The 23,384-nt window shown below is 41.4% G+C and overlaps 1 protein-coding gene across 1 annotated transcript in view; it reads right to left on the bottom strand.

Annotated features, from left to right (window-relative positions):
- The window catches only part of LOC138975901 (uncharacterized), a 213,095-nt gene extending 190,096 nt beyond the window's left edge, over window positions 1–22,999 (bottom strand). Inside the window, exon 1 of the mRNA XM_070348671.1 lies at window positions 22,917–22,999. The gene's annotated coding sequence lies outside the window, so the exon portion shown is untranslated. The remainder of the gene's footprint in view (window positions 1–22,916) is intronic.
- Between the last annotated feature and the right edge of the window lie 385 nt (window positions 23,000–23,384).

Below are 23,384 nucleotides of genomic sequence, written 5' to 3'. Positions count from 1 at the left end.
GCCACAAATCGAGGCATCACTCGCATTTCAGTTTGGACACACCGGCTGATTGCAAATGCACAGTACGTGTTTCGACACTGAAACGTGACGATTGAGCGTCAAAATAGTTTCTTAAAACAGTCGAAAATGGAGTTAAATGTGACTTCAACACTCAGTGGCGATCGCTAGAGTAGCGATTGTTACTAGACGGACACTAGAAAACCTCAGAAAATGTAATTACTTTGCGATTTTCTTAACTGAAAAACTGTTGCGGTCTTTTTCTGTCGAGCGCGAGCGTCAACGTAAAACAACGTGACGTCACTTCCTCCCCAAACGGTTAGTTTTTGAATGAAAAGAAAAATGTGGCGATCGCTACATTGTTTAGACGGATTGGATCGCAACTTTGAAACTCGGGTCACCGTGCGTCGATCAAGGGCAAATTGACCTCGGCAACATTATAACTCACTTCAAGGGTGCACAAACTTGTATTTACAGTATACAAAATTAGGTAAACTTGTGTTTTTGTCCTGTGAAATCACAATTAGTTTCGATGCTCTTGATATCGCTATGCCGACGGACAGATCCGAATCCCCATACATTTTTTTTTTGCGGAGCTAGTATAAGTTAGAATTTGTGTTATGGATATCGATTGTTGTTGAAAAACAATCATTTCAATGTGTTCTGGCACTCTCAACCACCACAGCATTGATACTTGTGCATGTGTGTGTTGGAATTTAATTCTTTGTTTAGTGATGCTGTGGCAAAAGTAAATTCATCCGTCCGTATTTTGACGATCACCACCATTCACACGCACATAAATAAACACATTATCAAAAATTTCAACTTTTATTTTCAAAAAAGTATTTAAACAACAACTAGTTTGCATGTTAATACAACAAATACAGCAGATTCTCACAGATATGGATTTAAAAAACTAAGCAAATCTGAGACTATCAAAATGGCCTAATACCATGAAACCTGCCTTCAGTCAAAATATAAAACACCACATTATCTTTTTGAATGAAAACAACTCAGAGAATATTCTTCGATTTGGTTCCCACAGCAGTAAAAAACACACGCACGCATGCACACGCACACCCACATACACACACAACATAAAAACAAATGAAATTGAATATCCTTTGTTCAAGCGTCTATAGTGAACCCTCGGACTAGTGAACCCTCGGACTAGTGGACCCTCGGACTAGTGAACCCTCGGACTAGTGAACCCTCGGACTAGTGAACCCTCGGACTAGTGGACCCTCGGACTAGTGAACCCTCGGACTAGTGAACCCTCGGACTAGTGCCTGTTTTTAGCAGACGGACTTTTGATCGGCTGTGGTCTCACACTTTCACATATATCTTTCAATATAATTCCTTATTCGACAAGTTGTCGGGCAGACAGCTGTACCTCATATTTGTTTCCACTACTACACTCATACATCTGCTTTGTAGTGTATTAGTGAAGGACAATCGATCCAAAAATGTTCGAATCGAGAGAGGAAAAATGGCATCTGGCCGGACGTGTGCTAAAGGTCCGACCGCTAGCAGACGGCTCTGTTCGGTCTAGACTCACACACTTTCACAAATATCTTTCGATAGAATTCGTTATTCAATAAGTTATCGGACAGACATCTGTATGTCACGGTTATCTACACATTCGCTCATCTCTTATTGTTAATTTGCATCGAATTAAAGAACTATGGACCAGAAAAGTATCGAATTGAAGGATGTTTCGCTCTGGCCGGTGTAACAGTCGCGCATGCGCCTTGAACCTCCACAGTCACGAGGCACATTAAAATTAGTAATTAACACGTGAAAATTACTCATTTTTAGTTTTGGCGCTAGTAAGCCGTCAGGAGGCGAGCCAAAATTGAAAATTAGTCATCAACACTTAAAAAATAGTAATTAACACGTGAAAAATAGTAATTAACACGTGAAAATTAGTAATTTTGACGTCATCATTGTAATTTTCTCGAGAAAATTAGTAACTTTCACGTGTTAATTACTCATTTATAGTTTTGGCGCTAGTAAGCCGTCATATATTGTGCGCCCAACTTTTGTCGCGGTTTGGTCACACATACGCGACGCACGGCCTGCGCATTGAACATGAATTAAAAATGTAAAACAAGAAGAGCAAACGCTCGATCGAGTCACTTTCGCAGTTCTGAATATTATATGAGGCATCAGATGGACAGGAAGAAATTGCTATTCACAACACAATGAGTCACGTTCACATAAAATTTGAGCCCGGTCACTTTTATAGTTTCCGAGAAAAGCCCAACGTTAAGTTGTGTGTTGCCGAACAGAAAAGGCTAGTTATCTCCCTTGTTTTTCTGATAACGTTCGTAAAAGGCTACAGATGTAAATACTTTGATGTAAAGAATAATCCTACAAAGTTTCAATCACATCCGATGAACTTTGTCAAAGATATAAAATGTCTAATTTTTCCTTTGACGCTGACCTGTGACCTTGAAAAAGGTCAAAGGTCAACGAAACCATCGTTAAAGTGTAGAGGTCATTGGAGGTCACGACTAAACAAAATATGAGCCCGATCGCTTTGATAGTTTCCGAGAAAAGATATAAAATGTCTAATTTTTCCTTTGACGCTGACCTGTGACCTTGAAAAAGGTCAAAGGTCAACGAAACCATCGTTAAAGTGTAGAGGTCATTGGAGGTCACGACTAAACAAAATATGAGCCCGATCGCTTTGATAGTTTCCGAGAAAAGTCCAACGTTAAGGTGGTGTCTACGGCCGGCCGGCCGGACGGCCGGCCGGACAGACTAACACTGACCGATTACATAGAGTCACTTTTTCTAAAGTGACTCAATAAGATCAGTGCGTCGCTGTGCGCCCAACTTTTGTCGCGGTTTGGTACTGTGCAACCCCCGTTTAAAGACCCCCCTCCTTTTTAAGACCTTATTTTCTCAGATTTATTTTAGATCGTAAGAGGGGGGTTCCACTGTATAAGCTAGCGAGTTGACAACGAATACACAGCGTGTCCTCCGCGTGTGTCTGGCGTTGGTCTAGCGCGTTTCTGGCGTCCTTCGGGCGTGTACATTCATGCGTCGAGCTCCGCGCACATTTTTGTGTGCATGCTTAAAAAATCCGAACGCACAAAGCGAATAATTAACAACGAATGCATTGCGTTGGTCCAGCGCGCTCGACGAACGAATAACGAATACTATAGACGTTGCGGGGAAGACGGGACCGACAACGACGACGGAACCGAGACAGGTGTGTTGTCGTTCGGCGTCAGAGGAAAACAAGTCGCGTAAGGCGAAAATACCACAGTAGTGACGTTGCGGGGAAGACGCACGACAACTGAGCACGACGACAAGTGACCTTCTTTTTTTCCTCTCACACAGTCGGGGCGGGACCTTTGCGAGCCGTTCCCACTGTAAAATGGAGCAATTTGTCGTCGTCGCCAAAACGGAAGATAGAAATTGCTCTTTGCTGTTAAGTCGAGTTGACTTTAATCCAAGTATGTGTTATGGACATATAGATTGTTAATTTTGCAAATAGCTTTTGAAGAAAAAAATATCTTTGATAGGCGTGGATTTACAGGTTATTTTTGTCGGGTACCATCTCAGATGCTCATAAATCTTTGCAAAGAAGCCGCTATAAACTGTTTGCGCAGAAGACGGACAAGTACGAAGTTAACAAGTCGCGTGAAGCGATATAACAACATTAAGTCAAGCTGTCGGCATCAAAGTAACAGATTAACACCAACAAACAACCGTCACCGCGACTATATTTCAGATAGTCTCGACTAATCACACACGGGTCACGCTCGTCTCCGCGTAGCGTGCAAACGTAGTACTTAGGCCTACTTAAACCTATTTTCTGTAATTCTGAGCACATTTTTAGAGTAAACATGACTGTCGCGATACACGATATTTCCTGCGCCTGTGTTTTATTTACGCGTCATTGTTTCCATGACGTCGTTCGGTTTATTGACGTAGTGTTCCGCCATTGTCTGTGTTTGTTCTTTTTCATCATAAGTTGTGTGAGTCGCCATGGATTGTTTCTTCGGGTTGCCATGACCTGTTGATGAACTATGCCTTTGATTGGTCGGTCGATGGGAAACGTTATTCGTGCGGACGCCATGTAGAAAGAAGGACGGATTTCTTTTTACCTTTTGTACCTTTCTAAGCCGATCGTATCATTATTGACACGTGTTTCTGTAACCAACGAAGACCTGGAAGATACATCATAATCCTCATCAACCCAGGAGCTGACCACCGCGCAGTTTTTACATCAAGACTTCTTTTGTGGAGGAAAGGATTTTCTTTTCTTTTACTCTAACTTTCTGGAGAACTGTTTCTGTAACCAACGAGGACCTGGAAGATACATCATAATCCTCATCAACCCTGGAGTCTGACCATCGCGCAATTTTAACATCAAGACTTCTTTTGTGGAATTACAGATAAGACGTTATATTGAATCATAAGAATCTTACCATCACAAGTTTCATTGTATCTGTAATAAATATCATCCATCATTAACCAGTGGTACTTTTTTGAGTTGTAAAAAAACAAAAGCGAGTGCAATATGATTGAGTGATTATTCTTTTCTTTTCTTTCTTTATTCTTAACCTGCTCCAGATCACTGGAATTATTCATTTTTTTGCTCACGTAAGTGTAGCCTATGCGATCGTAACTTTGTCTGTCTGTGCGTGTGTGCGTCTGTGGTAGAAACTTTAACATTTGACTAAACACCGAAATACTCATTTCACCTGGTTATTTTTCAAGCACCATCTTCAAAATATTGAAGCAATGATCAACATTGTGTCGGCATGTGTGTAGTTAAAGCGTGTATCCAAAGAAAACGGGTGGTGGGGGGTTTTGAAGGGGTACAAGCAGTTGACTGGTTTCTGTCGTGTGTGGTATGTAGACCAGGTCAGGTGTCAAGACCAGGTCAGGGGTCGCGCGAAGGATTGTGGTATAGATTCACTTCTCCAGTTCTCACTTCCGCATTCGCCGATTCGAGGAAGACGATTTCATGTTGTTCGGTTTCTAAGCTCCAGAAAAGTAAATAAAGAAGCTACCAAAGGGAGATTTCCTACAATTTGATCTGCACAGCGTTTTTCCAATGTCCACGCGAGGAAGAGCTGTCGAAAGCGCAGTGTCGATCTGGCAGCCGTATCCCGGTAAGTACAGAGACAGATCTAGTGTCTCCCACTCTGATAACGTGTCACCTACTGTTAATCCGTTTTGTTTTAATTTCTTTTTATTTCAGCAGACACGGATGTCAAACACAGTGCTAGGCAGTCACCTCTAGTGAAATGAGTTGATCTAAAGTGCCTGTAATGTTTGGATGTCTTTAATTGTTCGTGGTTCGATTTATGTGAATTTCAAGACTTGCAGTAGAGTCTCAAGTTAAGTTTACTCTGCCCGAAAAAAACTGTCCATCATTTACTTGAACATGCAGATATAAGGAAACGGAATGAATCTGTTCTCAAAGTCAAAATGATCACGATTTTTTTCCTCAGATTCAAAACATGCAATGTCATGGTTTTGTCTGTACAATTTAGTAAGTCTTACTATGGAACACGAAGAGGGTCAAATGCTCGAGCAAGTACTCGCGCATTTACTCGAGCACTTTCGAAACTGCTCGAGTAAATGCGCGAGTACTTTTGAATCGGAGATTCCCGAGTTGTACCGAAGTCATTGGTTGGGTTTATTGAAAACTTGACCCGGAAAATTTACTGAAACGACGCATCTGTAGTCGTCATGGAGGCGGGAAGGGCGGTCGCTGGGATTATTAACGATCGCATCAGGGAATTGGCGGACAGACCTACTGGGATGGTCGATCGGTAAGTATCAGTGTACTTTTAAATTCAAATTGTTAACTTTTTTGGCTTTGGCTCGCCTCGGCTCATGTGCACGGTGTCTCAAGAGGTCATGCCAAAAAGATGACTGTTCCGCGACAAGTTTTTGCTTTACCCGCTCGTTACTTCTCGGAAATACGCGAGAAAGTACTCGCGCATTTAAATGCGCGAGTACTTTGAAAGTGCTCGAGCAGTTCTGAAAGTGCGCGAGCAGTTTGAAACTGCTCGAGCATTTTCAAAAGTGCTCGCGCATTTCCTCGAGCAGTTTCGAAAGTGCGCGAGCATTTTCAGAAGTACTCGCGCATTTACTCGAGCAGTTTCGAAAGTGCTCGAGTAAATGCGCGAGTACTTGCTCGAGCATTTGACCCTCTTCGTGTTCCATATCTTACCTTGCAACAACTTCCTTGAACTTGAAAGACAGTTTTTGAATGCTAGATCTGTATCGCGTTTCATTCCAGACTCGATTCTCTCTTTGATTGTACTGTTTGCTGTTTACGCACTATCATTATTCGCTATGTAACGTTTGGTAAGCTTACCTTGCAACAGCTTTCTTGTCTTTGTTGGCATTTTCTTTCAAGGTAGTACAACATAAGATTAGATTCTTTCGGACAGAAGGTAGAATGTGAGTTTTGAGACAACGACAGTCGTCCAAAGAAAGCTTGCTGTGGCATTTGTTTGTAAATAATGGTACATGTGTCTCAGTGATTCCGTATTTTTCTGCGGTTGATGTGGTTTCTTTTTTCCTCTCTTGTTTTTTCCCTCCTGAGTTGATCGTTATCATTTAAACAAGACCCTCAGAGAGTACCTCTGTTGCTCCTTAAAATGGAATGTGAATAGTGTGTTAATTGGTTGTGTTGACCGTCAGAATTATTTTAAGAACCAGGCTGCTGCAGTCAGTTGACATGTTTCGCATATTGTAGGGTTACCATGCTGCATAGGTAAAGTGGCTTGTATAACCTGACTATTCTGTTTCAAAACACTGTTTATATTTGTGTAGGTTGTAGTCATCATAACTAATCGCATTTTGCCATTTGTTTCAGAAAGGAGGTTAACCTACAAGATCAACGCTATGTCAGATATGCCTCAGCCACATGAAGACTTCCGAATTTAGATCCACTCGGCATGGTGACAAGTCTTGATGAAAAGTATGGGACTGAGGACAGCAGTGGAAAAAGTGGCCACATGGCAGGTACCTATTGCTTAGTGTCTGCAGTGCAAAAGACAGATAAGCTGATGGTAGATTTGCAAAAGTGTGTGTGTGTGTGAGGATTGCACAAGATCTCATTCAAGGACAACTGCATCAACAACAAATACACAGTCATTTGATCTGTTTGCCTTCTTTTGAAAATTATACATGGAGTTGATATGATGCGTTAGTTTTAACTGTGAGTGTGTGTGTGTGTGTGTGTGTGTGTGTGTGTGTGTGTGTGTGTGTGTGTGTGTGTGTGTGTGTGTGTGTGTGTGTGACGGATGAGTTTGTGTTACTGTTTGTTGATTTCTTACGGGAGCCTTGAAGGCTTCGCCTCTTGTTTCTCATTCAATTATAAAACACTCCATAAAACGCGACAATGGGGGCTCGTGTCCGGGATAATTTACGAATCAATACCACTTTTTAAGTCGTGTTACCACTGGTTGTGATGATGTTTGTTACAGTACATCTTTGAATTATTATCATTCATTTGGGCCACGCGGGAGGTTGGTGGGAGCCGTTCTTACAAATGGGCGGACGTGTAGACTACTTTACCAAAACATGTAACATCAGCTTTCCACGTCAATCATAAGTTATCAGTAACTTTGCATATTTATTATCCTATGCAAACGACTCCCAGTACATGCTGTTAATTCCATTGACATTTGTTTGGCAGTAATTTCGGGTTTTTACCTGCCTTAAAAGAATAGACCGAACGGTAGTCAGGACTGGGTGGCCGAGTGGTAACGCACTTGCGCTCGGAAGCGAGAGGTTGCGAGTTCGACCCTGGGTCAGGGCATTAGCAATTTTCTCCCCCCTTTCCTAACCTAGGTGGTGGGTTCAAGTGCTAGTCTTTCGGATGAGACGAAAAACCGAGGTCCCTTTGTGTACACTACATTGGGGTGTGCACGTTAAAGATCCCACGATTGACAAAAGGGTCTTTCCTGGCAAAATTGTATAGGCATAGATAAAAAATGTCCACCAAAATACCTGTGTGACTTGGAATAATAGGCCGTGAAAAGTAGGATATGCGCCGAAATGGCTGCGATCTGCTGGTCGATGTGAATGTGTGATGTATTGTGTAAAAAATTCCATCTCACACGGCATAAATAAATCCCTGCGCCTTGAGTCTGAGTCCGGAGATACGCGCGCGATATAAGACTTCATATATAACATAGTCTATTTTTGCTCAATCTTAGTTGATTGAGTGTGTATGGCAATCCGAATGGTGCAAAAGTCCCTTTTAGCTCTTGATGTCTAAATAACACATTATTTAGCTAAATAACGCGTTATTTAGCTAAACAATGCTTTATTTGGCTATATCATGCATTATTTAGCTAAATAATGCATTGTTTAAATTAAACAATGCATTATTTACAGATACAGAAAAAAGAGAGCCCAGAGCACTAAATAATGCATTGTTTAGCATAAATAAGAGATTGTGTTTGTAAATAACTCATTATTTATAAATAATTACGCGTTTTCTCTAAACAATATATTATATGTAAATAAAGTGTTATTTAAATAAATAAAATATTATTTAGATAAATAAAATATTATTTATCTAAATAAAATATTATTTAGATAAATAAAATATTATATGTAAATAAAATATTATTTATCTAAATAAAATATTATTTATCTAAATAAAATATTATTTAGATAAATAATTTATTATTTAGATAAATAATTTATTATTTAGATAAATAATTTATTATTTAGATAAATAATTTATTATTTACTGTTTTTGCCTTGAAATAGTATTATTACACTAAATAATGCTTTATATAGCTATATAATAGGTTTCTGCTATATAATTCATGATTTGGTAAATAATACATTATATACCGTAAATAAAATATTATATACCGTAAACAATTCATTGTTTAGCGCATCGCGAAGCCGTTTTTTCTCTTGTTGTTTTTTTCCACGTGTTTCCGTGGATCCACGAGAGCTCTGTTGATTCTCAAACTGACCAATCAGACAACTAGCATCTGTACACTAATTAAAGTCCCATTGTTGAGTGAGACGAAAACTCGTGGTGACGATTTTAAAACATGTTGGGTCACGCATGGTCCAATCTTACATGGTCCAATCTTACATGGTCCAACCTTACATGGTCCAACCTTACATGGTCCAACCTTACATGGTCCAATCTTACATGGTCCAACCTTACATGGTCCAACCTTACATGGTCCAATCTTACATGGTCCAATCTTGCATGGTCCAATCTTGCATGGTCCAACCTTACATGGTCCAATCTTACATGGTCCAACCTTACATGGTCCAACCTTACATGGTCCAATCTTACATGGTCCAATCTTACATGGTCCAACCTTACATGGTTCAACCTTACATGGTCCAATCTTACATGGTCCAATCTTGCATGGTCCAATCTTACATGGTCCAACCTTGCATGGTCCAACCTTGCATGGTCCAATCTTACATGGTCCAACCTTACATGGTCCAACCTTACATGGTCCAACCTTACATGGTCCAATCTTACATGGTCCAACCTTACATGGTCCAACGTCCAATCTTACATGGTCCAACCTTGCATGGTCCAACCTTGCATGGTCCAATCTTACATGGTCCAACCTTACATGGTCCAACCTTACATGGTCCAACCTTACATGGTCCAATCTTACATGGTCCAACCTTACATGGTCCAACCTTGCATGGTCCAATCTTACATGGTCCAACCTTGCATGGTCCAACCTTACATGGTCCAACCTTACATGGTCCAACCTTACATGGTCCAATCTTACATGGTCCAATCTTACATGGTCCAACCTTACATGGTCCAATCTTACATGGTCCAATCTTACATGGTCCAACCTTACATGGTTCAACCTTACATGGTCCAACCTTGCATGGTCCAATCTTACATGGTCCAACCTTACATGGTCCAACCTTACATGGTCCAACCTTACATGGTCCAATCTTACATGGTCCAACCTTACATGGTCCAACCTTGCATGGTCCAATCTTACATGGTCCAATAATATATATGGACCATGTAAGATTGGACCATGTAAGGTTGGACCATGCAAGGTTGGACCATGTAAGGTTGGACCATGTAAGATTGGACCATGCAAGGTTGGACCATGCAAGGTTGGACCATGTAAGATTGGACCATGCAAGATTGGACCATGTAAGATTGGACCATGTAAGGTTGAACCATGTAAGGTTGGACCATGTAAGGTTGGACCATGTAAGATTGGACCATGTAAGGTTGGACCATGTAAGGTTGGACCATGTAAGATTGGACCATGTAAGGTTGGACCATGTAAGGTTGGACCATGTAAGGTTGGACCATGCAAGGTTGGACCATGTAAGATTGGACCATGCAAGATTGGACCATGTAAGATTGGACCATGTAAGGTTGGACCATGTAAGGTTGGACCATGTAAGATTGGACCATGTAAGGTTGGACCATGTAAGGTTGGACCATGTAAGATTGGACCATGCAAGGTTGGACCATGCAAGGTTGGACCATGTAAGATTGGACCATGCAAGATTGGACCATGTAAGATTGGACCATGCAAGGTTGGACCATGCAAGGTTGGACCATGTAAGATTGGACCATGCAAGATTGGACCATGTAAGATTGGACCATGTAAGATTGGACCATGCAAGATTGGACCATGTAAGATTGGACCATGCAAGGTTGGACCATGCAAGGTTGGACCATGTAAGATTGGACCATGCAAGATTGGACCATGTAAGATTGGACCATGTAAGATTGGACCATGTAAGGTTGGACCATGTAAGATTGGACCATGTAAGGTTGGACCATGTAAGGTTGGACCATGTAAGATTGGACCATGTAAGGTTGGACCATGTAAGATTGGACCATGCAAGGTTGGACCATGCAAGGTTGGACCATGTAAGATTGGACCATGCAAGATTGGACCATGTAAGATTGGACCATGTAAGGTTGGACCATGTAAGGTTGGACCATGTAAGGTTGGACCATGTAAGGTTGGACCATGTAAGATTGGACCATGTAAGATTGGACCATGCAAGGTTGGACCATGCAAGGTTGGACCATGTAAGATTGGACCATGCAAGATTGGACCATGTAAGATTGGACCATGTAAGGTTGAACCATGTAAGGTTGGACCATGTAAGATTGGACCATGTAAGATTGGACCATGTAAGGTTGGACCATGTAAGGTTGGACCATGTAAGATTGGACCATGTAAGATTGGACCATGCGTGACCCAACATGTTTTAAAATCGTCACCACGAGTTTTCGTCACACTCAACAATGGGACTTTAATTAGTGTACAGATGCTAGTTGTCTGATTGGTCAGTTTGAGAATCAACAGAGCTCTCGTGGATCCACGGAAACACGTGGAAAAAAACAACAAGAGAAAAAACGGCTTCGCGATGCGCTAAACAATGAATTGTTTACGGTATATAATATTTTATTTACGGTATATAATGTATTATTTACCAAATCATGAATTATATAGCGGAAACCTATTATATAGCTATATAAAGCATTATTTAGTGTAATAATACTATTTCAAGGCAAAAACAGTAAATAATAAATTATTTATCTAAATAATAAATTATTTATCTAAATAATAAATTATTTATCTAAATAATATTTTATTTAGATAAATAATATTTTATTTAGATAAATAATATTTTATTTACATATAATATTTTATTTATCTAAATAATATTTTATTTAGATAAATAATATTTTATTTATCTAAATAATATTTTATTTATTTAAATAACACTTTATTTACATATAATATATTGTTTAGAGAAAACGCGTAATTATTTATAAATAATGAGTTATTTACAAACACAATCTCTTATTTATGCTAAACAATGCATTATTTAGTGCTCTGGGCTCTCTTTTTTCTGTATCTGTAAATAATGCATTGTTTAATTTAAACAATGCATTATTTAGCTAAATAATGCATGATATAGCTAAATAAAGCATTGTTTAGCTAAATAACGCGTTATTTAGCTAAATAATGTGTTATTTAGACATCAAGAGCTAAAAGGGACTTTTGCACCATTCGGATTGCCATAAGTGTGTTAAAGCTAGTATTGGAATCCTATAGCACTTGGTTACTATAGCGAATCCGGAGACACTAGGATCTGTGTCGATATTAGAAAAGAGAGAGATAGTAAGTTAATGTTTAGTAAAGAGGCTAAATAACTTGTTGACCAACTAGTCACCCTTGAGGATAAGGTAAAATTCTATTGTTCCACGGACCGAACATTAGATAGACAGTAGAGTCGCGCTTAATAGATCAGTGATTAAACGGGTTTGTCACACAGGATCATTAAGTCAGATTTTTGCCTAACGTTTCTGTTCGCAGAAGTAGTTGCGACAATGGAGAGGGTTAGAAGAATACTCGCAAGAGAGTATTAGCAGACGGATCTAGTAAACTCATCCGCCAGAAAGGAACGGACCGCGAGTTCTTTCTTTCTTTATTTGGTGTTTAACGTCGTTTTCAACCACGAAGGTTATATCGCGACGGGGAAAGGGGGGGAGATGGGATAGAGCCACTTGTTAATTGTTTCTTGTTCACAAAAGCACTAATCAAAAATTTGCTCCATGGGCTTGCACCGTAGTACAATATATTACCTTACTGGGAGAATGCAAGTTTCCAGTACAAAGGACTTAACATTTCTTACATACTGCTTGACTAAAATCTTTACAAACATTGACTATATTCTATACAAGAAACACTTAACAAGGGTAAAAGGAGAAACAGAATCCGTTAGTCGCCTCTTACACAAGCTGGGGAGCATCGGGTAAATTCTTCCCCCTAACCCGCGGGGGGTGACCGCGAGTTGTACTAGAGTGTATTTCTCAGAAATATTTAGAGTCATGCACAAAGTAAATCCCTGAGACACAGGTGTATCATCCAGGGTGGATTGTATCTGGGTGGCAGTTAAATAAGTCCACGTACAGTTGATCTTATTAGGCGAGTCAAAGTAAAGGTAACAAAAAGAACTTGTCGGTAAGTTCGATTAGTTTAGTTCCTGGATTCGATCCAAGGCAATGACAGAGTTAGCGCAATTCTAATTACATTACAAGAATGAATTAGGATCATTAGAGTTCAAAGTAGAGCTAGTGTTAACAAGAGGGTGTCATTACCAGATACACAAACTTCTTCTTTGCAACTTTTGCTGTATATCGATAGTCCGTGAATAATTGTATTCGCATTAAAACGGATAGGCACAGCGATTTCGTTGTGTATTTATTCTTTCGAGAGAAAAAAAAATGTTGTAGGGAGCAGACATTCTTTCTTTTATTCCAGAAGAGAACGTCATTCAGGGCCTAGCATTGGAAAAAGTGAGTTCAGCTTACAAAGGCGGGGATCTGGGGGCCGCAGGAGGCCCCCAGGGGGCAAAGCCCCTGGTGGGGGAAAAAAAATTAGAAATATAAATATAAATAGTGGTGAAATAGAAAAAAACTCTGAAAATAGAAAATTTGAAGATTTCTTTGAGATATTTTTTTTTTATCTAAAATGACCCCCCCCCCAAGAAGATTGAGCAACTAAATTATGCCTTCACCAACAAGCAAAACACAGACAGAAAACAAGAAAACTGACAATGAATCTTGTGTTATTTGGCCTAAAAGTGCCATTCCCACTTCCAGGAATACCTGGATTCTTTGTCACTGAATGGCTGACCACGTTCAACAATGTCGCTTCGAGACATTATTTCAAGTCTAGAGCCACAAAACACCGGCACAAAGCATGCTCGCGCGATGCCAGAGGAAGTGATGCTCAAGCAAACTGTCAAACCGATTGAAAATTGAACCGAACGGCGCACAAAACAAAAGCTGGGACTGTTTGGGTTTACCGTTTGAGAATAACAGGTTTTTGCATTTCGGCGTACACCAAATCGAGTTCCGCGTATTGGAGATGTTATTTCGGCGTAAAGTAAGCCGAACGGCTTACAATGCTAGGCCCTGGTCATTAGCATGACGTAATCCAATTATCGTCAGACGTTATTTGTTCTTTTGTGACGCATTGTTGTGACGTCAAAACGAAGAGGTCAAATTCTTAGCTGCAAATGTCTAAAACTCCATCGAAAACAAGAGCGATGGAAACCGACGGCCTTTTCCAAAAGTTTAAGACAAAAGGAGAAGCTTTGGAGTTGTCTGGCGCAGACCTCGTCAGTTACGTCAAGGAAGAAAGAGTCGTTATGCTGAAGCAGAGGCCCAAGTAACACGCATAGTGAATTCCCACTGGGTTCCCAGTGGTGAATAAGTGGGAAGAGGATGGGAGAGTGGGCCCACTCCCATCCCACAGAACTCCCACAGTCAAAGCTATGGGAAGAAAGTGGTATAGACCTGGGCCGTCCCTTAGTCTCTGAGAAACAAGCTTGCACTTCGACAGAAATGGGATAAAAGTGGGAATTCCCTCTTCCTTCCCACACAGTGTGCGAGGAAAATGTTCCGACGCTGCGAGCGCGAGTCACACTGCGCGAGTCTGCAAGTTGCTCCATCGAGATCGGTGACGTCACAGCACACGCTGTTTACACCAGACTGGTTTGAATTGTAGCAAACGTTGAAGAATACTATCATTCAAAATACACCGAAGTATTTTATATGTGTGTAATTATTGCAGTTCTGTTAATAACAACTGTTGTCTCTAGAATGGTTTATTTACTCACGTGATGACTAAATATTTTCAAGGATTTTTGTTTTCACTGCGGGACTATTATTCTGCCCTGATCAGTTCCGCGTTAGGCCTGCCGATTGAGAGTGTTTGAAATTTGCTACAATTGCCGGCGAATAGACTGTGAATACGTTCCGTGCGCGCGAGTATTGCATGTGCATGGATCAAAGATTACATCTGAAGAACACCGAGTAATATAATGGCGGCTTCATATTCAACAAAGCGAAGACGATCGGTGGGATTACTGTCAAACTCGAAGGTTGATGAACGCATCAACACGGCCGGCTTTCCCACGTGGCTGCGCGCGCGCTCGTAATCCAGCGTCAAGTTGATTTGAGTGATTAAAAACTAGTGTGTGTGTGTGTGTGTGCTTGAATATGTATATGTGTGTATCAGTTGTTCTTGTTTTTTCTTTTCTTTATACATTGATGATTTTTAAATTCGCAGGACTCTTGAGACGTTCGCAAGAACCCAGTCCTCTACGGAAGTCAGAAGAAGAAGAATTAAGAAGAAGTCCCACACGTTTCCGATTTAAACCCCACTTGTTTCCCACCTGAATCCCACTTGCTTCCCACCTGAATCCCACTCGCTTCCTACCTGAATCCCACTCGTTTTCCACCCGTGAATCCCACTCGTATCCCACTCGTGCCCCACCCGTTTTCCAGTCGTTTCCCACTCGTGTCCCATTTACTTCCCACTGGAAGCTGTAATCAAATCCCACACCGCGCCCATGTGGGACTTCCCACAACGTCACGATGTGGGATCCCACTTGGGGCCCACATGGGATCCATGTGGGAAGGTTACTTGGGGGGAAGACGACTCGAGGCCGAGGAAAGAAGACATCAAGCAGAAGTCGAGGCCGAGGAAAGAAGGCGTCAAGCAGAAGTTGAGGCCGACGAAAGAAGGCGTCAAGCAGAAGTTGAGGAAAGAAGACATCAAGCAGTGATGGAAGCAGAGAATAGAAGGATGGAATATGAGCTTGAACTCGAACGAATTCGTCACATGAACGTTGGCAACACTAACGACAATGCTGCCAACCCGTCTAGTTCTGGTTCATCACATTGTAATCAAGACAAGATGAAGATAAAACTACCCTTTCTCGAAGACAAAGATGATCTAAAATTCGGCTAAAATTCAAGAATGGCCAGAAAACCAATGGGCTCCACGTCTGGGTACCTTACTAAAAGGGAAGGCGAGGGAGGTGTACTCCTTGTTGAGCGACTCTGACGCCGCAGACTATGGAATTCTACGACGATCACTGTTGTTCCGATTCCAACTGACAGCGGAAGAATATCGGAAGAAATTCCGAGACGCCAGAAGACAACAAGGAGAGTCAACACAAGAATACGCTACCAAGCTAGACATTTGGTTATCCAGATGGCAGGAACTTGCAGGAAGGAAGAGCACCGTCATACGAAGATCTACGTGACATGATACTGCAAGAGAGGTTTCTCGGTGGAATACCGTTCGACCAAGCGCGCTTCGTCAGAGAAAGAGAACCGGAGACGATAGACAATGCTGTGAAATTTGCTCTGACCTATGAATCAGCAAAGCAAGCCACTGTATCTGATCATGAAAGACCCAAGAATAGGTTCGGGAACAAACCCCAGCAAAGCGTGAAGAAGGGAGAAGAAGAAGAGAAAAAGAAGGTCGAGGGAGCGCAGCGGCAACCTCAACACAACAGGGGAAGGAACCCCGACATAACCTGCTAATGTAACCAGAAAGGTCACGTGGCGAGACACTGCCCGAGAGGGAGGATCGAACACAAGTCAGCCGCCGCAGTAGCTGGAAACATAGGGCAGGCCGATGCGCAGTCATGGCAAACTCTGTTCATCGTGTACGGCGATACCGTTCTCGCCGGAGTGCCAAGTAGAGGTGGAAGGAAAGCAAACAACGGCATTGCGCGACACTGGAGCGTTGATCACCATCGTCCAGTCCAGTCTCATACCCGAGCGATGTTTGTCAGGAAAGACCATTGAGATAGTGATGGCCTCGTCGCCTGTCAAGTTATCACTACCAATTGGAACGGTACACTTGAACACACCATTTTTTGAAGGAAAGACCGAAGTGGCCGTTATGAAGCAACCGGTAGAACAAGTTCTTGTAGGGAACTATCGTAAGTCTGAGGATGGGGTCCTGACACCTGTTCCAGTTTACGCGATTCGAGAGATATGCGCAGTCGTGAGAACCAGAGCTTGGGTAGAAAAAACTGACAAACCACTGAAGACATCCGGTTCCTTACTTGGTAACGTTACTCCAGCGGAGTTGGGACAAGCTCAAAAGGAGGACCCAACCCTGGAAAAAGCACGGAAGCTAGCTGACAATGGGACCAAGTGTACAAGCAGCGGGCACAAAGCAATCTCGACTGCCACCTACAACTGGAGGAAGGGAATTTTGTACCGTACTTTTCTCCAGAACGGCAAGGAAACCAGGCAAGTAGTGGTTCCGAACAAATTCCGCAACGAAGTATTACGACTTGCCCACGATACACCGATGTCAGGACACTAAGGAGTCACCAAGACCAAGAAGAAAATCTGGAACGATTTCGTGTGGCCTGGCATCTGCGGGGATATCAGACGTGATCCCTGTAAAAGATATATTTAATCCAAAAAGTGAACCTGATAGTCAAGTGAACGGCCTTAACTGACAAATCAAGTTTTAATAAACATTACACGGGAATTAATGCTTTAATTTGGGTGCGAAATTTGTTGCAATTATTTGTTGGCCAAGTTTAGTTACTGAATGTAGATAAAGCTTGCAGGATGTTATTGTAACATAATCGCAACAACAGCGATGACGTAATACGTGACGTCAAGGTTACAGGTACGCAACGTGTGGAGTCTAGAATGAGCAGGTTACACGGGTTTCGTCTGCATGAGTTGCGCGAGCACCACACGCTATTTTAATGAAATTACACGGGAATTAATGCTTTAATTTGGGTGCGAAATTAGTAGTTGCAATCCAACAAGTTTACATAAACTAATTGTACTGCTTTGTCCCGTGCACATGAAATTCACCAGAGTGTTTTGTTTTACACATAAAAGGCATGTTTTCTTTGGTAAAAAGTAAACTGACAAAAAAACGTTCACAACCGATTTTCTTGGTGAAAATTTAAGAAATATGACACACATTGCCTATCGCGGATACGTTTGATCATCTAACTTTGAATTGAGGAGAAATTAGGAAGATAAAATGCAATTCAGATAAAAATCAGCACAAGCTGAAAATGTAAAGATGCACAATCAAAGGCGTAATTTGTCTGAAAAAAAGCTAATAACTAACAAACTGTCTCCCACAATAATGTTTTTACGTGTATCTTTTTAAATATTGCACCTACTAGTCGACCAGGCATTTGTTTATGTTATAACATACATATAAAGTCCATCAAATTGTATTCCAACACGTCAGAATGAGAGCAAAAGACTAACTTTCCGGGCAGAATTTTGACTTTCAAAATTAGGGGGTGTACTTATATAATTAACTCACTAATTTTGTGTTTAAGAGGTATCTCCAAAAAGTTACTTGCCACAAGAAGCCCGATGATTACATTTTCCTCTGACTGGTATTTAATCAGATTGGGTCTAATGAAACGTCCTCAGGGAGAATTGACATTTTCCAAAAAAGTAAAAACGGCATGACGTATTACAACTTCCGAAATGCAAGGCCTGATGACACTCTTATGTGCTACAGTCAAACAAGCTTTTTACTTGCCGTGTTACACCTTCAAGGTACCTAATAACTCACTCTGATATACTCACTTGTGCGGTTAAGCTAATATGACATTTTTTCGCAACAAAATGTTTTTTCTGCAGTATACTTTTCACAATATTTTGGCTACTTTGCCTCAAAAAAGCGTATAGCTGCTGCCACTTTTGGGTTCCCAGAATGGTTGGGTGAGATTCTATAGGCATTTATCTTTCAAATGATACCAAATTTGCTTGGAAGTACCGACTGTGCATTAAAATCAGGCTGAGAGCCATGTTGACAGTGCTCATTCTATACTTTACACCTCGCTTACCTGTAGCTTTTACGTCACGTGTGACGTCATCGTTGCAGGTGCAATAAACAATATTCCGCAAGCTCAACCTACATTCAGTAACTACATGGCATACATGGTACTTCTTTATTCTATGTAGAAGCAGAGAGTTTTGTATAACACACTAAATTTAGTTTTTCCTTTAGTGAAACGTAAAACCGCCAAATACGGTATGCACCCGATTTTTTCAGCGAATGTTCAATAAATATGGTGCACATTGTCAATCACAGATACATTCTATCTTCTTACTTTATATTGACGGGCATTTTGGAGGTTCAAATGCAACTCTTATGAAAACAAGCAGTGCCTGAAATGTAAGAATTAATACGCAATTAAAGGCGTTATTTGTCTGAATGAGACAGAGTCATCACAAAGTTATCGTCTCGCGCATATTATACATTTCTTCACAGGTATCGTTATAACTTTTGCACCTACGCTTAGAGCAGGCATTTTTCTATGTATTAACGTGCATGTTATGTCCATTACACTCCACCCTTATCTGTCAAAGTGCCTCTCAAAGGGCTTTCATGACATAACTTTGACTTACAAAATTATGGGGTGCGCTTCGAAAATGAACTCCAACACTTAGTGTTTATGAGCTATCTCATCAGAGGTACTTGCAACTAAAAAGCCCGATGAGTGCACTTTCCTCTGATATGTATTTGATTCGATTGTGGCTTACAAAACGTCCGGTGCGTCCCGCTAGCGCTACGTGTCATTTGTGCTACGTATCGTTTGCGCTATTTTCTGTAGTGCTATCGACACAAATTGCCAAAAACAGTAGTGCTATCGGCACGTAGTGCTATTGCCACAATTCACACGTGCCATTATCACTACGTCTCAATAGAACTACGTGTCGATATCACTATTTTTGAAAAACCAATGTACTGTAGCGCTACGTGTCGATAGCGCTACGTGTCGATAGCACTATACTACATGTTCAAACGGCAGACACTTCCCTTTGTGTTTGCGTGTGAGTGTGTAAAAATATTGTCTGCATGGCTGTCTGTCGGATCTGTGTGTGTGTGTGTGTGTGTGTGTGTGTGTGTGTGTGTGTGTGTGTGTGTGTGTGTCTCTCTCTCTCTCTCTCTCTGTCGCTCTCTCTCTTTTTTCACCACGTATTTATTTCATGGCTGTTGTTGGTGTGTGGTTTGTTTTTTTGATTTTGTTCTTCCCCCATCCCCCGTGGTTTGTATATGAGTCTGTGGCCTTAGTATAATAAACCATTCTGAGCTCTCTCTCTCTCTCTCCCTCTCCCCCCCCTCTCTCTCTCTCTCTCCCCCCCCTCTCTCTCTCTCTCTCTCTCTCTCTTCCACAACCCTCGTAAAATAAAATTTGATTTGATTTGATTTGATCTCTCTCTCTCTCTCTCTCTCTCTCTCAATAAAAACCCAAGCACTTTTAGACTCAGCTTGCTCCTAGCTTCCCCTCAAGAAACTGTTGTTAGAAATGTATCCTTGTATTTGTATAAAGCCTTTAAATTAAGAGATGTTTTAACCTCTTAGTTAAAGAAAGTGTAATGTATGTTTTAATCCGTAGTGTTGTGCGATTGTTATGTTGTACCTTTTTTGCACCTGATGAGTTAAATTATGTGCAACGTTAATCATTTGTTCACACTCCGATCCTTCATAAGGGGCTATGGCCTATTGAATAAATTATCTGCGTCTGCGTCTGCGTCTGCGTCTCTCTCTCTCTCTCTCTCTCTCTCTCTCTCTCTCTCTCTCTCTCTCTCTCTCTCTCTCTCTCTGCACCTCTCAATCGCTCTTTCTCTGTACCTCTTTAAAATCGCTCTCTCCTTGTCTCTCCCGCTCTCCTCCCCCTCTCTCTCTCCATCTGTCTTTCTGTCTTCTCTCGCTCTTTCTTTCTCGCTCGCTCTTTCCCCCTCCCACCTCTCTACCTCTCTCTCTCTCTCTCGCATGATACCGTATATACATACACGGATGTTTTTCTGTGTGTGAGTTTGTGTGTACGATACCGTGGGTACGTATGCGTTCGTGCGTGTGCGTGTGCGTGTGTGTGTGTGTAATGAGAGAGAGAGAGAGAGAGAGAGAGAGAGAGAGAGAGAGAGAGAGAGAGAGAGCGGTAATTGAATTTGCCTTTTACCGAATGAAAACTATTGTCAAAAACAGTGCATTAAGAACTAAAACCAACCAACCATAAAATAAAAAGCACCCTCCATCCCTCTCTCTCTCTCTCTGTTAACTGTCTCTCTCTTCCGCTTTCTCTGTCTGTCTGTCAGGCCCCCCCCCCCCCCCCCCCTCTCTCTCTCCCCCTCTCATTTCATACAAGAATTTGGGAGAGAAGAAAAGGTTTCAATATCCTCGGTTATACCTTGTGTCAACATTCTAGTAAAAATATATGCAATAACACTGTCTTACAATTTGTCAAAAGCAAAGCCCTTTTTTTCTAAAAAGATCAAAATCCGAAAGAAACAACTGAAAATCATGCAGAGACTTTCTTCCGAAAATTACAAATCTCTGGCAAAGTGAAAGGAACAACAAAATATTCCTTCAGAGAGAGAGAGAGAGAGAGAGAGAGAGAGAGAGAGAGAGAGAGAGAGAGAGAGAGAGAGAGAGAGAGAGAGAGAGAGAGAGAGAGAGAGAGACAAGACAAGACAAGACAAGACAAGACAAGACAAGACAAGACAAAGACAAATTCTTTATTAACGAGGGTAATGGCATAAGCAAACAGGTGTTTTTTTTACATCCAGCCCTCGCCCATGGGAGGGTTTAATCTAATGACAATACGTTTAAAAAATGTTAGAATATGAATCAAAGAAGTAATAAAAAGCAAACAACCGAACAAACAAACGATTAACAGACTAAACAATCAAACAAAAACATACATACAAACGAACATAACATAAGAGAGAGAGAGAGAGAGAGAGAGAGAGAGAGAGAGAGAGAGAGAGAGAGAGAGAGAGAGAGAGAGAGAGAGAGAGAGAGAGAGAGAACTCAGAAAGTTCAGAATGGTTTATTATATTAAGGCCAGAGAGAGAGAGAGAGAGAGAGAGAGAGAGAGAGAGAGAGGCAGAGAGAGACAGAGTGAGTGAGCGAGCGAGTGAGGAAGAGAGATAGAGAGTCACACACACTCACACACACACACACACACTGAAACAGACACACACACGCACACACATACACCGACATACATATACATGTACACAAACCAGGAGTGAGAGCGAGAGAAAAAAGGAGAAAGAGAGAGTCGTCAGTAAGTAGTGGTATTGACACGTAGCGATAATGACACGTAGCGCTAAAAGATGTGGTGCTATCGACACGTAGTGATAATGAACGAATGATAGCGACTCATCGACAAATTATTTGTAGCACTAATCAACGTAGCGATAGCGGCACATAGCACAAATGACACGTAGGACAAATGACACGTAGCACAAATGACACGTAGCGCTAGCGATACGCACCCCAAAACGTCTTTGAGAAGATTTGACATTATTCAGAAAAGTGAAAATGACGTGACGTAACACACTTTCTGAAATACAAGGCCTCCTGGTGCTCCTATGTGTTTCACACAAACAATCAAGTGTTGAACACCTTCCACTGAATTACTTGATAGTTCACTCAGAAATATCTACTGCGGTTATAACTTATAAGCTGATATTGCCGTTTTTCGCAACAAAGTGTTTCTTTCTGAAGTGCATTTTTCAAAATAACTGGGCTACTTTGCCTTAAAATTGCGTATAGCTGCTGCCACTTTTGGAGGAAAGGTTGTTTCAGAGACGCTTTTGTCTGTCAAATGAATCCAAATGTGCCCGGGAGTACCGACTGTGCATTAAAATCGACCTGAGACTGAGAGCCCTGTTTGTTATTCGTCTAATGAGGGAATTTCCAATGGAGGAATACGTTCACTGTTCTTAAGGTTTAGCCGCGCTTTTTCTACCTCTGTAACAAGCAAGCCAAATAACACACACACACACACACACACACACACACGCGCGCGCGCGCGCGCACAACATATAACATTATATATATATACAAGACATACACGGGATTGATTTATTCGAAGATTACGCGCTATCCAACTTCTGGTTACTGCACTTTTGATACAGCAGACGACACCACATAGGCCTAATCGTGCAATAGCGAACGGCTGACATCGTGCCGACCGGTTAAAATGTCACGGGAAGGAATATAAAATACAGGACCAGCACCACAGGATTGAGGAATGACAGAAAAATGTTAGGTCCTCACCAGTCTCTGCTCCAGCCCTTTGCAAGATCTGAACAGCTCCTTGCGGTTTTCAAAGTAGGGTTTTCCTTGAGAGCGCCACAAAAACGCAGTGACTATCCGCCCGTGCGCTGGTTGCATTGTTTCAGGCTATTCAACCATAGTCCGTGATGGGAGACTTACTTATAAAGCTCGTTTTAATGCTGCGTCGCCTAAAACAAATAACGGTTTTGGGTGTGACGAAAAAAAGAACAGGGCGTGAGTGCTATTTAAACTATGAGCAATTCTTCCAGATCCATTTAAAAAATATGACACTACCAGACTGTTTCCGCATATTGAGTTGAGCCAGATTTTTTTGTTATGCCGGGCAAAATCGATGTTGCAGTTCCGGAGCAAATGATCAAAAATTCTTGGCGAATTTGTGTTCAAACGTGTTTTTTTCCCCATAATATATACTGTATAACTATGCACAGCTCGAAAATATGGCCAAGA

Source organism: Littorina saxatilis, linkage group LG9 (assembly GCF_037325665.1).
Source record: "Littorina saxatilis isolate snail1 linkage group LG9, US_GU_Lsax_2.0, whole genome shotgun sequence".
Lineage (NCBI taxonomy): Eukaryota > Metazoa > Mollusca > Gastropoda > Littorinimorpha > Littorinidae > Littorina > Littorina saxatilis.
The sequence above is the reverse complement of the archived record's forward strand: the minus strand, read 5'-3'. Positions and strand labels throughout refer to the sequence as shown.